The sequence below is a fragment of the Canis lupus genome, chromosome 31 (genome assembly GCF_003254725.2).
Source record: "Canis lupus dingo isolate Sandy chromosome 31, ASM325472v2, whole genome shotgun sequence".
Taxonomy (NCBI): Eukaryota; Metazoa; Chordata; class Mammalia; order Carnivora; family Canidae; genus Canis; species Canis lupus.
The window spans coordinates 30,371,388-30,389,204 of record NC_064273.1 but is presented as its reverse complement, the minus strand read 5'-3'; the positions used below and the strand labels follow the sequence as shown (position 1 = coordinate 30,389,204).

Sequence of the window (17,817 nt, the reverse complement as noted above, 5' to 3'; positions counted from 1 at the left end):
CTCGTTTCCTTTAAAATTTACCGCAGCTGGATCTTGCACTGTGTCTTTCTTAGAAGTATTTGATTTTTTTTTTTCACAACATTTTCCATTTTTATCTGTTATGATCTATCTCTTCCTGTCATAGCCGGAAATGTGATACCAGGATTAGGCAACTCTCCCGTCTCTTTCTCTTGGGTAAAGTCTGAAACAGAATAACCCCACCCCATCTGTTATCTGTCCAACATTTTCTTGCTCTGTTTTACCAACCCTTTCTCATTTTGTTGGGGGGAAAACAATCCGTTTACTCTTAAAATTGATGTATTTGTCTAAAGTCTTCTTTTCAGAGCACCAATTCCTGTTGGTTTTTATGGGGTGATAAACCGTCCACACATCACAAGGCAATCTTGGCTTTCATTCTTGACTAATTAGGTTGGGTAATTTTGTAATTTTGTTTTGGAGGGGGGTACGGTTACCAGTTTTGTTTATACGAAAGTTCTGCTTATTCAAGTAACATTGATTTCCTGTTTAAAGTAGTAAATAGAAGAAAACAAGAAAGTAATGAATTGAGATTTTATTTTTAAGAGCCTGAAAAGCATGAGGAATCGTACAAGGAGAGGGAGAAATCAGGCCAAAGGGGGATGTTTACTGTAATGACACACAGCAGGACAAGAGGGGCGCCCCTGCCCACGTCCTAACCAAGAAAGATCTGCATGGGGCACTTCCCCTTCAGAAAGCAGCAGACAAGACCAGTGCTTTGGGAAGTATGCATTTAGGACAGTACAGCTATTGTCACATCCCCGATGCTAATATGGTGACTAAGATCGAGAACACAGCTACTCGTCACATGTCACTTAAATCACTGAGCGGCCCAGCTTCCTCAAAGAGCTTGGGAAATGCTCTTCATTTCAGAAATAAAAACAACTGAAGACAAGCCCTGCCTGGATAGGAAAAGCTAATCCTTGGCATTCCTATTGACCCACTGGCACCTGTAGCTGGTTTTAGGGCTTTGCAGTAAGCAGGGAAGGTTTCTGAGCTGTGAACACACAAGAAGGCTTTTGATCACCAGCTATTCAGTTAGGGCAACTAAGTGAAGCAGAGATCTGGTTCCACTTTAGTATTTTCTGTGCAGTGAATCCTGCAATAGAGATTAATAAACTATTAGGTTAATCCATTCATTAATAAAGCTATTACATTTCTGGAAGTTTCCAAAAGGAAATCACTTTCGGGACGCAGTGTAGAAATAAATCTCTCCTTATGTTGCATTTTATTCCTTTCAGTCATGTTCTTCATTTTTAATTCAGATTCTTGCTAGAATAAATACATTGTGTGAAGCTTCCATCACACACCATTCTTTTTAATAAACACTTCAGGACAGTCTTAATTTGCACTGGATTGCAGGCTTGAATTTATAGATATGAATATGGCTCTGATTTACTAGGCAAACCGTTTTATTCGGGTTGTTTCTTTTTGAAAGCTTCGAAGTAGAAAAGTAAAAAAAAAAAAAATGATGTCCGCTGGAATTCTTGCATCAGAGTAGTGAAATAGAATATTGGAAAGTAGAAACTTCTGTGGTTAATTTCTTCTGCATGAAATTAAAAATTTCAGTTTTTTTTTTCCTCCTCTGAAATTTTAGGAATTACCATGCTAAAACAGCAGTGCTTAAGGAGAATTTGATTAAACAGAGATTATCCTGCATTCTGAGATCCTTTACATTCCCAAGGAGCCTGGTCATCTTGCAGCTCTTATAGGAGACAAAGCCATGAACTTTTGGGGAGACAGCTACCCTGACCCAGAGAAGAGGCCTCTGTCCTCTTGCAAATCTAGAGGCCAGCTAGATTTGTTTAAGAAGTAAAAAGTCTAGGGCAAAATGGGTGGCTCAGTGGTTTAGCGCCACCTTCAGACCAGGGCCTGATCCTGGAGACTAGGGATCGAGTCCCGCATGGGGCTCCCTGCATGGAGCCTGCTTCTCCCTCTGCCTGTGTCTCTGCCTCTCTCTCTGTCTCTCTCCTGTGTGTCTCTCATGAATAAATAAATAAACTCTTAAAAAAAAAAAAAAGTAAAAAGTCCGGGGGCACCAGTTGGCTCAGTCAGCTAAGCATCTGGCTCTTGATTTCGACTGACATCAGGATCTCAGGGTCATAAGATAGAGCCCTGAGTCTGGCTCTACCCTCAGCGGGGAGTCTGCTTGAGATTCTATCTCTCTCTTTCTCTCCCTCTCTCTCTCCCCTTCTCTCTTTGCCCCTCCCCCTACTCACATACTCTTTCTCTCTAAAATATGTAAATAAATCTTAAAAAAAAAAAAGAAGTAAAAAGTCCGTTTTAACCACCTGCACAGCTTCAAAAGTTGTGAAATGCAAGAGCCTGTGAACACTGACTTCCCATCCTGGTTTCTAGGAAATGTTTTTGACTCATCAGAAGAAGACTGCATGATCTCAGTCTCTCTTCTACTTTCTCTTTCCCAGCTGCCTTCTCCCCCTAAAAAATTCCACACGGGGCCTAAGCTAAACCTCTCTGCTCTTAGGATCTTTAAATGACTCTGATTTACATACTTGAAAGCTGTTCAGAGAGTGGAGCTCATGTGTTGCCATCACACAGCAAAACCGATAATCGTGTGAGGGGATGGAGGTGTTAACCAGCCTTATTTTGGTTTCACGTTATATACATGCATCACATTGTCACATGTGCTCTATGCCAATAACATTGCACTAAAGGTGGGAAAAATATAAAAGATTTCTCTTGCAGTATTTCTCTTTATTCCATCACATGGGCCTTTGAGGTTCCATCTGGAGGTTTAAAGCTTCCAAGTACGGCCCCACTGAAAGGATTTGGGGCTTTCCGACTTTCCTTCTTTGTCCGTGAGGGCAATGAACTGAAAGAGCCATGTAAGTGGTGATTATTGTCTTACTGAATGTTGACCCCGAAGTACTTAATAACAGTTGGGATGCTCGGAAAACATTGCCTCTCTAGGTAAATCTATTTGCTCGTTTATTTTCTGGAACATTCAGCCTTATGTGTGTCTGCTACATAGCTGAGTGGGGAGATGGGAGAAGGAAGGAATGAGAGAATTTTAGGGATGGGCTGAGGTTAGCATGTTTTGAGTCATTTACTTGATAGGGGTTGTATAGTTTCTCAATTCTGTTCACATGGTGGGGGGAGGACACATAGGAAATAAGGCAAGAATGTTTATATGAGAAAATTGGCCAGTTGGGTATTTTTTTCCATGATGTTGTACTTCTGTCTTAAGATGGTGTGTGAGCGTGTATGTGTGTCTGCATATGGGTGTGTGAGAGAGATGCACAAACACACACACACACACACACACATACACACACACACACAGAGATGGAGAGAGCCAAAGAATGGAGGAGAGAGGGTAGGAGATGCAGAGAAGAAGACAGACAGGCAAAGGGACAAACGAATGAATCCTTGTTTCATTGCAGGGGAAGAAATTGCTCTTAAATTTGTAGCAAAGACTGGTTAATTAACAGATTCAGGTGATTTTTTTAAAGATTTTATTTTGTTTATTTGAGAGGGAGAGAGAGAGAGAGAGAGAGCGTGTGCAAGAGCAGGGGGAGGTGCAGAGGGAGAGGGAGAAACAGACTCCTCACTGAGCAGGGAGCCTGATGCAGGACTCGATCCCAGGACCCTGGGATGACAACCTGAGCTGAAGGCAGGCACTTCACAGACTGAGCCACCCAGGTGGCCCAATGGACTCAAGTTTAAAAAGTGTAGGGAGGGGATCCCTGGGTGGCTCAGAGGTTTAGAGCCTGCCTTCGGGCCAGGGTGTGATCCTGGAGACCCAGGATCGAGTCCCACGTCGGGCTCCCTGCATGGAGCCTGCTTCTCCCTCTGCCTGTGTCTCTGCCTCTCTATGTCTCTCATAAATAAATAAAATCTTTAAAAAAAATAAAAAAATAAAAAGTGCAGGGAGAACAGAGTCTCAGTTCAGACACTGCATATGTGCTCACGCTCTAGGGAAGACAGGAGATGGACGGCACTCTGGTGATTGGACAAGACCGTAATAGTTGGCAAGAGCTGTTTCTTACTTAATGATGTGCAAAAAGACTATTATGATTGCCCGTGGAATTGATACTTTATGAACATTCTCTTTTTCTGGTGATGGTGATTAATATTTGTTGAGCATTTGTTACATACCTGATACTACTAAGCACTTGATATCAGTTGAGTCATTTAAACCTCATAGCATCCCTAGCACTTTCCCTGTCCTCCCTCCCCAGTTCCTGTAGTGGAATTTTCTTTGATTTAATGATAAAGAAACAGAAGCCTGACAATAGTCAGCTGGGAGTGGAGGGGCAAGTTTGGGGCAGGGTGGGAGGGGCTGAACCAGGATTCAAACTCAAGCCCTCAGCCTCCCAGGCTGAGTTCCTGTCACAAAGCTATGCTGTCCTGAGCTCTGATGTCTTATCTCAATTTTGCTAATTGTAGGAAGAGGGGACTTTTATTGTCCTTGGTGACCGTTTATGATTTGCATTGTAACATGGTTTGTGTCCTAGAGGAAGTTGTACTGAGGGGACTCCAGGTAACCCTGTCAAGATGTTGTGGCCATTTAAAGACAGAGGCAGCTCACATCTTTAGTAAGTAACGAATGGAAAATTTTATTTCCTATTTTAGGTCACTTCTCTAAGCTACAAGAGAGGAGTGGCACAAAAACTGCTATTGTGGGAGGTGTTTGAGATAAAAAGACGGTGTTCAAAAGCAAAGGGGGGTTTTGCGACATTAACGCTGTCTCTCCTCCCCAAGGGTAGTGCCAGCACTGGCTGCCAAAGGGCCAGGTCAGAAGCTGGCCAGGCCACATGCAGGTCTTTCTCCCGTGCACATTCCTCTGGGCCCTGTGGCAGAGGCAGTATTTTTGAAGCTTGGCTTCTCAGGCTTGGCTTTGTTTTGTCTTTGTTTTTTAAGATTATTTATTTATTTATTTAGAGAGTGTCCCTGTGAGTAGGGGAGGAGCAGAGGGAGAGGGAGAGAGAATCTCAGGCAGACTCTGCGCACTCAGCACCGAACCTGATGTGGAGATCAGTCTAATGACCCTGAGATCATGACCTGAGCTGAAATCAAGAGTTAGACTCTTAACCAACAGGTGCTAGGCAGACACCCCTCAAGCTTGGTTTTTCTGAATTTACTACCACACCTAGGAAATAGGGAAGGATGAGAAAGAACTTGGCAGCTCAGTGTACCCTGGGCATCTTGAAGTCTGTTTGCTTGTTTTTTTTTGTTTTGTTTTGTTTTTGTTTTTTGTTTTTTTTTTTGTTTTGTTTTGTTTTGTTTTGTTTTTTACCTCTTCTCTGTGCCCTGAAGGGGAGTCCTGTTGACATCAGAAATCTGTAGGCCATCCCTGATGCTATCCCTATAGCCTTGCTTGCATCTTTATAGATCTGGGGCTTTATAGAGCTTACAATGCAGTTTTCAGGATGTGTGAAGTGTGTTCAGAGAAACACCAGGCACTCAAGTCAGATGGGGTCAGACAGTTGCAATGCAGGCTCCCAGGCCTTTCCTTGCCCATGGAATCAGCACAGCAGAAGAGGCTCTTGGAGCATTGATTCTAAAACACCTCAAAGGATTCTTTACACAAGTCACCTTGTAAGCCATCTTTTTACAAGTTTGCTGGATCATAAGCACAGACTTCTTGAGTAACAATTATTAAATGTGTTTCTGTTCAAGGAAAGGTCTGTGGCAGGGTCAGTACCGGGGTCATATGCATTGATAACCATCTGCTCCTGCCCTGAGTAGAGCGCAAGCCGATCATATGAAATTCATACATGTGTAAAATAAAGAGATGGACATGACTCAAAAATAGGACAGAGTCTCTCATTGTCCTCCTGTTGTACCTCAAGATTCTTGGAGTCTTGAAATAGTTTTTCCCTCATCAGATAAGTTTAAGTTGTCCTTTTGCTCTTTTACAGAGAATCTGATTCATAAACACTTATGTGAAACCTTTTGAAATAGTCTTTAATGAAAATCTGAGGTTTCCAAACTTTTAAAGAAATCGTTGTGTTTATAAAAGCTTAAATATTTGTAATTCCTTGTAGACAATATGGCAACTTTTGATAGCTTGAACTAAAGCAGCACTGACTTTGTGGAAAATTTCCACCAGGGTTGATAGTAGTTATCTCATTTGGGGATGGAGTGATTAAAAACATAAATTGAAGTGTTGTTTATTTTATTTATTTGGAAGAAAGAAACATAGCCTTCCTAATGGCTGGTATTTTAATGAAAGGAATAGGTATTTTGAGAATTAAAACAAATTTTATTTATTTATTTATTTATTTTTAAAAGATTTTATTTATTTACTCATGAGAGACACAGAGAGAGGCAGAGATATAGGCAGAGGGAGAAGGGAGCCTGATATGGGACTCAATCCCAGGACCCCAAGATCACGACCTGAGTGGAAGGCAGACACTCAACCACTGAGCCACCCAGGTACCCCAAAACAAATTTTAAAATATGTTTTTTTGGAGATAGTCACAAAATGAGAGATTTTCATTGACACTGAAGGGTAATTGGAGAATGGTAGTAGCAAAGTTTTGGTTTCCCAGTAGGGATCCTGAACCTTTCTTTCTTTTTTTCTTTTTTTTTTTTTCCTTTCTTTGATTTGATGTTTTTTGTTTTGTTTTATTTTGTTTTTTAAATTTTTTTAGAGAATCTGGGAGAAGAGCAGAGGGAGAAGGGGAGAATCTTAAACAAGCTCCACACCCACTGCAGAGACTCAATCTCATGACCCTGAGATCGTGACCTGAGCCAAAATCAAGAGTCGGATGCTTAAGGGACTGAGCCACTCAGGTGCCCCTGATTCAGTGTTTTAAGGGCAATCTCTGATCAGTCATTCTCCTGACATAGGCACCAAGAGTGTCAAACATAGTCACATCTGTGATGGTTACACTAGAGAAAGGGTATGTAGAAACCACCGTTGCTCAAAGCAAGAATCACCAAATGCGTCATATGATGTACTTACGGTACAAATATACCCATTGTTGACCTAAAGTTAAATTTTAACTGGCCATACTTCATATTCTTTTTTTTTTTATTTGCTAAATGGGTCAACTCTACTCACTGGAAAAAGGAAATAACATTTTAAGAAAAGCAGTAGAAGATGCTCATGTCTCACTGTGATTACCCACATCACCTTCCTGCTTACAGAAGGGCTCTGGGTTGCCAGCCCCTGCTATCACAGGCTGCTGCCCATCCCCCTTCCCAGCTGTTCTTGGGAGCATGGCTTTTTCAGGTTTTCCAGCTTGTCAGTGGTTGGGGATTGGCCCTTTGGAAAAAACCCAGGATTACAGCACTGGTTAGTGAGTCTGTTTCTCTAGGGTCAAGTCAACTCAGGGTTCCTGCCTCTCTACGCCATAAAAGCTTTTGCCCACAGAGGCTCATGGTGGGCCCCAGGCCTGTGTATCCTTCCTTACACACACCAGCAGGTGTACACACTCACATCTCTCTGTGCAGTTTCTTGGATAATGTATTTACTTACCACGTTATTGATTAGACGCATGGCTAATACACTTTTCCTACATTGTCTCATTTAATCCTACATCAGTCTTATGAGGACAATATCATTTTCTCTCAATTTTTTGAATGAGAAATTAAAGCTTAGTATGGATGAGTAATATGCCCAAAGTTTGTACTGATTCACATAGAACACCTACTAAGCCCATGCTCTTACCTCTTCCCTGCTGTCCTACCCTCTTCTATTCTCCCTACATCCCCTCCCCATTGTGTATCTCATGTCAATCAAAAAAGGATCGTAAGGATTTGCTATGAGATGAAGAGATGCACTGGACTTTGGGGTTGTGCTGTCTCAGTGAGCTGTATTGTCAGTGGGCAAGTTACTAAATCTCCCTGAGACTCAGTTTTCCTAATCGTTAAAATTGGGAAACCAACATTGACTGCCTAAGTTTGTTGGGATGAGGTGAGGAAGAAAGAACCAAAGAAAGAATAGAAAAAGAAAAAAAAAAAACATAGAAGAAGGTGTGGAGGTTAATTGTCCCAGGGAGCTGGGGTGAGGTGGTAAACCTGAGCCTAATTTTTATGTATGAGTTCTGTCGGAAGCCCAGGCAATGAAGCAGAGCAGGAGAAGCACTGGTGGCTTTCAGGGGGAACACGCAGGGCCCTTGTGGAAGTGGTGTAGGCAACAGCCCCTGTGGCTCTTCATTCACCATGGGAAGACGAAGGTCAAGGCTCAGTAATCCTGAGAATTACTTGAAACTCTGGTTCATAACTAAGCAATATTTATGTTCTTTGTAGGATATACAGTTGCTTTTCTGGGCGTCCCTTGGGGAAAGACAGTCTCCATCATTTACTTTAATTTTTTTTTTTCTGAAAAACAAAACAAAACAATCTGAAGTCATACTTAAAGGCAGGGATTTCTGGACTCATACAAAATGTTCTATGATTACAATTCTCTGAGTAGCTTTGGGTGGACCATGCCCATCGCTCTGGGCCTTTCTTTCCCATCTTTACAGAAAATGGACTAACTCAAGAATTCCATAAACTATACTTGGCATTTCCCTATGCCTTGTCCTGTGCCCCACGCCTGTCCATGGGAGGATGGGGAGGGAGACAGGGATCACATAACCCAGTACACATTAATAGTGTTTATCAGATGGTCCACGTACTATGAAGAAAACAATGTCGTGTACTAGAAGAAAGTATGATGGGAGCTGGACAGCCAGGAAACAGGGCCAGGCATATCATGGGAGGCTTCTCAGAGGTGGTGACATTTAGGGGGCAATTTGCATAAAGTGAAGGAACCATTCAGAAGAGTGAGCAAGAATCATGTCACAGGTGACCCCTTAGAGAGTTATCTGAACAGAATGCTACGGAAGGAAGTAGAGGCAGGGAGGAATTTGAATTTCCTTAGGAAATGTGAAAGCCACAAGAAGATGCCTCTATTAGGTCCTTATCTTCAGCTCACAAATACCTTTGGACTTCTCCACATTTTATGTGTATCAGAGATGCAGTGTGTGTGTGTGTGTGTGTGTGTGTGTGTGGTACTTTCTAATGGGATGTTGGATGAGGTGTGGCCTCATGAGGAGACAGAGGAGAGGCCCAGGAAAATACAACTCAGGAACAAAAAATCTATAGAAGAGGCTCAGCTTGTTCTATTCACAGATCTTTGGGACAGGAGGCACTCTGCATGCCATGCAGGGCCATGTAGGGCAGACACTCTGCACACCATGCAGGGCCATGTAAGGTAGACGCCATGTGGGGTAGATGTAAGGCAGGGCAGGGACAACAGTTGAATAATCTAGTCAGAGGAGTGATCATTTTCAGGGGACATTAGAGAACAAATAGTGCACAGAAATGGGCCTGGATATGAGAGAGAAGGCAGGACAGGTGCAGAAGGTAGAAGGAGCAGCACCGCGCAACCAAGGAAGGAGCAGGAGGGATGGGGTCTGGCTGCACAGACGCCAAGGGAGGAGCAGTATGAAATGGAATCAAGGCTCAAGAGTCTGGGAAGAATTAGAAACAGGAATGCAAAAAGATGTTTTTTTTTTTTCAGATGAATACAATAGTCCCTCTCTTCTCCTGGCTTGGCTTTCCCTGGTTTCGGTTACTCAAGGTCAACCCATCTGGAAGCAGATGACCCTCCTTCGGACATGTCTTGGAAAGTCAGTGGTAGCCTAAGCTGGGTCACAGAGCCTACCTCAGCCACCTCCTTCATCTCATCACGTAGGTCCTTTATCATCAGCACAGGCAGGGTGAGGACAGTGCAGTGAGATATTGGGAGAGTGACCATACCCACGTAACTTTTATCATAGGATATTGTCGTAATTGTCCTATTTTATTATTACTGATTGTTGCTCATCTTTTCTGTGCCTAATTTGTAAATTAAACTTTATCACAGGTACCTATAGGAAAAAAATCATAACATGCTTATGGTTTGGTACTATCTGAAGTTTCAGGCACCCACTGGGGGTCTTGGAAGAAATGCCTGGAGGATGGGATGCCTGGGTGCCTCAGGGGTTGAGCATCTGCCTTTGGCTCTGGTCATGATCCCAGGGTTCTGAGATCGAGCCCCACATCGGGCTTCTCCTTCTGCCTGTGTCTCTGCCTTTCTCTCTCTCTCTCCCTCTCTCTCTCTCATGAATAAATACATAAATGCTTTTAAAAAATGCCTGGAAGATCAGGGGAACTCTTGCAGCAAGGGCCAGTTTGCCTCCCCTCACATGGCCCACTCACCTCCCTGGTGCTTTCTGCGTGTGCAGGGACCTGGCACGTGACATGTGGCAGAAATGGGTATTTTTCTCGGGTCTTTGCTGTTATCTGCTGCAGCAGCCTTGACGTCATGGTGTGCTCTGGGCCCTTTCATGACACATAGTGACACAGCGGCCCCCACATGGACGGCAGAAGGGCTTTCATCAGACAAAGGCTTACCCAAAGTGCACCACGGCTTTATGCACTTGCAAAAATCTGCAAATTTTGAAATACTTGAAGAGTTTAGGAGAAATGACAAGAAGTACTGCTTCTTAATTCAGAGAGGCATTGACACAGTGTGATTCACCTGTGGCATTGTACAGCATACCTTGTTTGCTGTGTATTTGCTAACAGGATAGAAGTTAAGATGTTAACCACAGGGAAAGAACAGCCAACGCCACCAAACTCACATCGATACAAAGGGAATGAGTCACTTGTCACTTGTCTTTGGTGTTCCTGCTCTATTTTAAATGAATTCCCCATAGTGTAATTAAAAAAAAACCAAACTATTGATATGAAGAGGATGTGGTTAATTCAAATTAATCGGGACTGACGAGATTATTCATGGAAATCCAAGTGATATGGCACAGTGATTTGTCAGAGGCCCTGCTGACAAATTTATCATTTGCCCAGTCTCAATGACCTTTAAGTTGGGATTTTCTAATCAGCTGGGTTTATTTTTCTTTCATCTGTGAAGAGTGTAGTTTCAGTGATGTTTTGAAGTGATACCTTTATTCAGTCGCATCAAGGAACAGTAATCAACATGGCAGAGATGACTTGGAGGTGGCACCTTCTCTTCTTTTGGTAGAAGCATAAGAAAAGAGACACTCTTGTGATCCAGGTCTTATCAAGGACACTTGTGGTTCCCCTGCACCCTCATTGGCACCTCACCCTGGTCCCTGGTCCCAGCTCTCCTGAAATGAGCTACCCTGACCACGTAGTATGTATGTTTGCCTATGTTTTCTATACTTAAATAATGCAAATATGAAATGGTAGAATCTGCACACACAGGAGGGTGCACCTTTGCGGTGTAGCTGTCTGATACGCTGAAGGGTATTGAGCAGCTCCCTGGCCTACACCCACTAGATGCCAGCAGCATCCTTTCCTCAGTGTTGACAACCAAAAAGTTTCTCCAGACGTTGTCGTATGTCCCATTGCAGAAATCAGTCCTGATTGGAAACCACTGATACAAAGGCTTAGTTTTCCAACTTTTTTTTTTTCCACACAAGGAATCATTTTGCACACTTTTCTTCATCTTGCTGTTCCTAATCAGAAGTCACTGAGACATTTCTTTCAAATCATCTGGTATAATGCTCTTGGATTACTTCTAAGGAGTGCTTAACATTCTGTGGGGTAGACTGTCCCATAACCCTACTCCACCACTCTTTTATCCATGGATATGAACGTGTTTCCCAGTTCTTGGTTCCTAAAAGCAGCACCGCAATGAGCACCTTTGCACTTTTACAAATTCCCAGAAATGGAATTGTGGCACATGCATTTTTAATTGTAATAGATATTGCCAGATTGCCTGATGATGGCACTTGAAGAAAACTTTAAGAACGATAAATGGTAAGAGACTGATATTATTCTAAAACTCGATGAACAAGTCCAGATAAAAGTAATTATTTAAGAGATTTTTTCATAGCATGAAAAGAAATATGAGCAAATTAGAAAAATCTACCTCTTCCTTGTGTTAAAAGTTACAACTATTTTTTTTCAGGAGGAAGTTTAATTCTTTTTTCACTTCAATTATTGGATCATTCAAATGTCCTGCTTGTCAAGATTTTTGAGTGAAGACATGAATTAAAATAACCGTGAAAGAAAGCTTATAGGTCTGGAGTGTTACTTTTTCTGCAACCAATGTAACCCAAGTTAAATATTTCAAGGCCAGAAATGAAAACGGCAGAGGGAGACTAGGAAAAATTGTCTTAAGAAATAGAATAATAAAACATACCTATGAGTTTCCTTAGCATTAACGGTTACCTGAAACTCCTCAAGTAGCCTCACTAATCAATCATCCCTGTCTGAGTAATATGTAATATTTAATCAATATTCAATTATTGATGAAAATAGTTCTCTGATAGTTTGGATGTTTTCATATGCTCCTTTATTCCCTAGTCCACAGGTCAGGAAAGGCTTTAAGCAACATGGTTTTTCATTTGTCTCACTTTTCTCCCCTTTACAGACTTATCTGGTGAAAGAAAAAAAAGCTAAAGGTGGCTTCTGAATTCTGAGATCTCATTGTCTAGTGGTAAGGAAATTCAGATGTTTCTTTTAAAATACTTGATGGTCTCATTGAGTCTGATGTCGGAGGATGTTCTTTCTGATGGGTAGTGGTTCTGCAGGTGGATACCGTCTTCCCTAGGTGGACGCTGCTGGATCCTTCTCATTATTTGTAGTGTATGCAGAAGGGAGACTAGTACCCTTTAACATTAATCAAAATGCGTCTCTTCTCTTTGTTAAGTTTACTTAAAAAAATAGACAACTAATGCATGTAGGTTGAAAACTTTAAGTTTTGGGTTGTGCTTCTCAGCTATAATGTATCAAGGAGTATTGGATCTGGAGCTGGGAGTCTGTGCTAAGTCTTTGGGCTTTTCCTTGAAGACTTGCTCTCACAGGAAGATTTTGTTCTGTCAGTTTTGCTCCTGTGGTGTACTTAGACTTCTCTAATTCCTGTTTTCTCCTAATTAGTGTGGTTCTATTTATGTCACCCCCATTTTTTTCTGTTCTGTGCCAAGTGACAATGCAATGATTGTGTTTGTTGTATTTTTGTGTGATCCCTAGCATACCATTTACAAATAGTTTTGATTGAAAATTATAAATTATATCACAAAATCATGGAATATTTAGAGAATAGGGCATTTAAAAAACTTTCCTCCAATTATTTCCAAATAACAGTTGTTATTGGTTTGCTATCAATTTAATATACTTTCTTTTCATATTACACATCCAATCTAAAATTCTGACTTTAAATAACTTATCCTGTAACAGTGTAAGACATGCAAACTTGAAAAAGCACTCAAAGCGATTAAATGAAATGTATGTATCTCTTCCTCTGTCCATTGGCCCATGACAACTATTTCCCTTCCAAGGAGACATCTGGTGTTTCTGGTTTTCTAATTTACCAGACCCTTTAAATTATTTGCATTGTTTATGATCTGTTTCTATATTAAGCAGTGATTTGTTGAGTCTCCTTATGCATGTGTTGTTTCTCATTTGGGTGAGTATTTGGATTGATAGTAAAAGGCTACTATTGAATATCTAAAGTAAAACAACCTGACTCGATCACGTATTACACAGGGGGGAAGAGTAAATGGAGGGCACCTTCTATCAAAACAAAAAGCACAGCTGATTTGATATAGAGTGCGGAAGCACCGAATCCAGGGACTGGTGGATGCTGAGGTGGAAGTGCTGAGGGATTAGATGACCCCTAGCTGTGGAAGGCTGGCAGGTTGGGTAAGCCTGTTGCTATGGCTCTAAGAAGTGGGGTTATGAAATCTGATTTTCACTGATCCCTTGCGATGGCTTTGAAAAAGGTTGGAGTGGCGACTTGTTTGTGCCTTGGGGCTATGGTCACTGAACAGTCATTGTTTTTCTTTCTTGACTTTGGAGTACAGGAGCTTTAAATTCTCTGTGTGTGAGAAATGCATGGAATGGAATTGCTGGGTCAAACAGTCTGTGCATCCTACATTTTGGCTGACTTTCATGGAGGTTTACCAATTTACACTCCAATCAGCAATGAGTGGCAGTGTTCATTTTCCCACAACACAGTGTGTCATCAAGGTTTGATCTTTGCTAACCTGATGGGTGAAATACAATATTTTCTTGAAGTCTTGACTTGCCTCTTAGTATGAGGGAAGTAGAGAAACTTTGTACATGATTAAAAGTTATTCTGTTTTATTTTCTATAAATTTCTACCAGCATCTACAAATTCTCAATGAAGTTCTTAATACTGATTTTAAAAACTCTTCACATATTAATTAGTTCTTTACATTAAGATTTGTAAATATTTTCCCTGTGTGTTCCTTGTATTTTGATTTTGTTTGTGATGTTCAAATGGGGGAGAAGGGTATATAAAAACATGCTATATAAAAAGATGCTTTTCCATCACTGGATTGACCAATATTTTATTGTCTTTTAGGTTTTATATCCTAGTTAGAAAGACTTTCCATTTTGAGACTATAATATTTTTCTATGCTTTCTCCTAATGCTTTTATGATTTAATTTTCATTCATCCTTCTGGACTTTATATTGGTTGTAAGTATGGGAGAGGAATATACTTTTTTAGGGAGCTACTTAGCTGCCCTAACACTATTTATTGGATAATATGTATTTCCCCATTAATTTGAATGACCATCTTTGCCCAAAACTAAGTTTTCATAAATATGTTGATTTATGTCTGACTTTTGTCCTTTGATCCATTGATTTATATATTGACGTTTCTACTTAATATGATATTTCTGCATTTTTCTGTTTGTTAATTCAACTTCTTGCTTATCATGGTAGTATTTATATTAAATGAACATTCTGTAATTACTCAATGACCTTCCTTCTTATTGCCCTCCATTTAACATTGTAGGAACTTCGGTTACAAATCAACAGATTGATCACCAAATCTTCACATCTGTTTATTCCATAAACAACCATTTGTGAGCGCTCTTCTTTCAGCCTGCCCTTACCCAGTCACCATTTTATATCTGCTAATGGATGTTTCAAGCACCCAGCATTCTACCTTTTACATCACAAGAGAACCTGTTCCCATGAACATGTTCCCAAACAACATTTAGATCTTTGAGTGAGCTGGTAAGGAAAGGCTGACCAAAATTCATCAACGACCAGGTATCTGTCATGAAATGTGAAAGAAAAATCTGCTGAGTCTTTACATTTTACCATTGAACTAGGACATCTAAAACTTAAAGAGAAATACTATACTCAGTTCCAATTGCTGCTTGAAAATAGCTGGCTACATGACTTCATTTTCTTAAGAACGTGCTTGCACTAAAATCAGTTATATTTTTTTGTGAATGAGTCAGAAAACCTGAGCCATCACAGTGCCAAACTTCTAAGTATGTGTAGGTGTGTGTAGGAGAGAGAGAGAGAGAGAGAGAATTTGTGTGTATACATTCCCTAGAGAAAAACACTAACATCTATATGCTTCCCTAGGTCTGTTCTAACTTTTATTTGTCATACAAGAGATTCTATTGATTTATATTGAAAAAGAGAAGAGTGTTACTAGTTATTCCTTTCCATGGACACTGAAATAAGTTCCAAAGCAGAAACAAATTCCTTTTTTCTGGACATCAGTTTATTTCACTGCTTAGGAATGGACACATCTGCCTATTCCTCTCTAGGTATTAAGTAGTTTTTCAAATTTATTTTAAAACACACTGGTTAACACTTTTATAGGGGGCTGTTACTTAAACAAAAAGAGAATTCCTCTTATGATGCCAAAGTCTCCACTGGCTATAACTCATTATTCTTCTTATACTGAATGAATTGGAGCTATTGACCACAGATAGTCAAAATTACTCACCCAAGGTCATATGACAAGTCACTGGTGAAAAAAGAAGAGATGGGTAAGATAAATGTCACCATCCTAATAACAAGTCTTATGCGCATGAGATAATCATTATGAATCAGCATAGACTCAGTAGACTCCAGCAAACACCACCACATATGGCTGTTTAAATTATTTCTTGTTACAGAATTTAAAAAAAGAGAAGAATAAAGAATAAAGAATGACTGGTCAGGTGACTGGTTATAGATTGAAAAAATGACTGGTCTCCCCCTTTGTTTCTGCCTTAGGTGAGCATCAACATTCTTGCTAAACTCAGAAAAAAAGTCATCCCCTTCCTTGTATGCTATATTCTCTTTCCAATGAGTTGCTAGATGGGGAGCAATGGAATGTGGGGATCCAGAAGATACTCATAGACTCTATGTGGGAACTTCCTGGTCTCCACAGCCAATACTTTTATAATACCAGACCGTAATTTCTATGATAGTCAACGATAACTCAAAGTGGAGAATCTCCTTAAATTTTATGGGAGATGATGTTGGCCAAACTCCTTCCAGTGAAATAAAATACAGTAGTGCTTGAATAAGGGAAACATTCCTTTGTGTGTGTTGTGGGGGGTGGGGGGGTTGGGGGTGGTGGTGGAAAGGAGGACACAAAGTAGATCTTAAATAGAGCTGCCTTAAAATCCCCATTTTGACCCATCACAGAGAAGACTCCCATTGGTCTGGTCCTTTAAGATTCCATTTCTGAGGCTGGGTCCAGAGCTGCCATCTAGAACTAGCTTGGGGAGGTCTAGGTGAGAGTGCATCCTCTTTAGGTACTCTCTGAAATCAACATAAACTTCTCCCTAAAAGGTTGAAAATACAGGTGAAATTCAGAAGCGAGGCCAAACTAATTCTCCATGGCAATGCTTTCTCAAAGTTTTCTAAGAATGCTTAATTCTGAGCCTCACCTTCAGGGTCTGAGTAGGTAGTGTGAGGGCGCATTTTGGTAATCTCTATTTTATCAAGTACCCAAGATGATTGCCTTGAAGACTGATATTCTGTTGCACACCACTCTTTGGGACTGAATCTGATCACAACCCTATAATAGGATAATATGGCCCAAATAATAATGACAATTGATTCCTTTCCAGGTGATTGTTTAAATTTAGTCAAGATCACATATTATGGATTTGTACATCAGTTTGCTGCTTTATGTATATAAATACATGCAGGCAAATACCATGCATAATGCTGTGGGGGGGATTTATTTGATATATTGTTTTTTAGGAAAAAAACCAATTTCTTGAGATTTGGTGAGAGTTCATTTACAGTTCTTAGTTTTCCTAGAGAAATTGGAGGGGGCTACTGAACAGTCTACCTTAACACCAAAAAGGGCAAAAGTACAGAATGAAAGCCAAACAATGATTTCATTATACAAATGAAATGGGAAAATGCAGTGAAATTCTATCCATCCCTGAGGACTGACTCCACTTAGAGGTTAGAAGAGCAGCTTGGAGTGATCTCACACTTAGGGGCTCTATAACCATCACTCCGGAGCCGTCGTAGCAGGGTTATGACTAAGGATGGAAGAATCATCCCATAAAGTTGTGAGCTTTAATGACACTTCTGTTGAGTACATAAGAAATAAAATAGATAATCAATCCATATGGCCCATCCCCTGGTGAATAGTGAACAAGGGGTAACTAAATAGGTAAGAATCAGCAGTGAAAATCAAATAGGAGCGTCGATAATGGGTGTGAGTTCAGTTTTAGGGACAGACTGTTAGTACATTAGGTGATGTCACAGAATATCCATGATAAAGATATCACGAGGAACAGGCTCAGGAAAGTTTCAAACTCAATAAAGAATGTTTCTGTGAGTTTTCCTGGTTCATCCAGCCTAGTAGTGTTCAGGGATTTTCCACGTTAAAACACGCTTCCTGACATCCAGATTAGGAAACTGAGTCTTGTTGAGGTGAAAGGATGCCCAGATGTTTACCATCAGAGCCTCTCAGACAGCTTCTCATTCAACACTTCAACCTAGTCGCATTTATGGAGGACTGTCCCCATGGCAAGTGCAGTATCAAGGGTGTCAAGACAAGCAAATGACATTTAACAGTCAACTGGC

General features: G+C 40.7%; 1 long non-coding RNA gene across 1 annotated transcript in view; it reads left to right on the top strand.

Moving 5' to 3' along the window:
* LOC118353051 (uncharacterized) overlaps positions 1 to 17,817 on the top strand; it is a 34,326-nt gene that overhangs the window by 426 nt on the left and 16,083 nt on the right. The window contains exon 2 of the long non-coding RNA XR_004811207.2: positions 12,377 to 12,442. This is a non-coding gene — a long non-coding RNA (uncharacterized LOC118353051). The remainder of the gene's footprint in view (positions 1 to 12,376; positions 12,443 to 17,817) is intronic.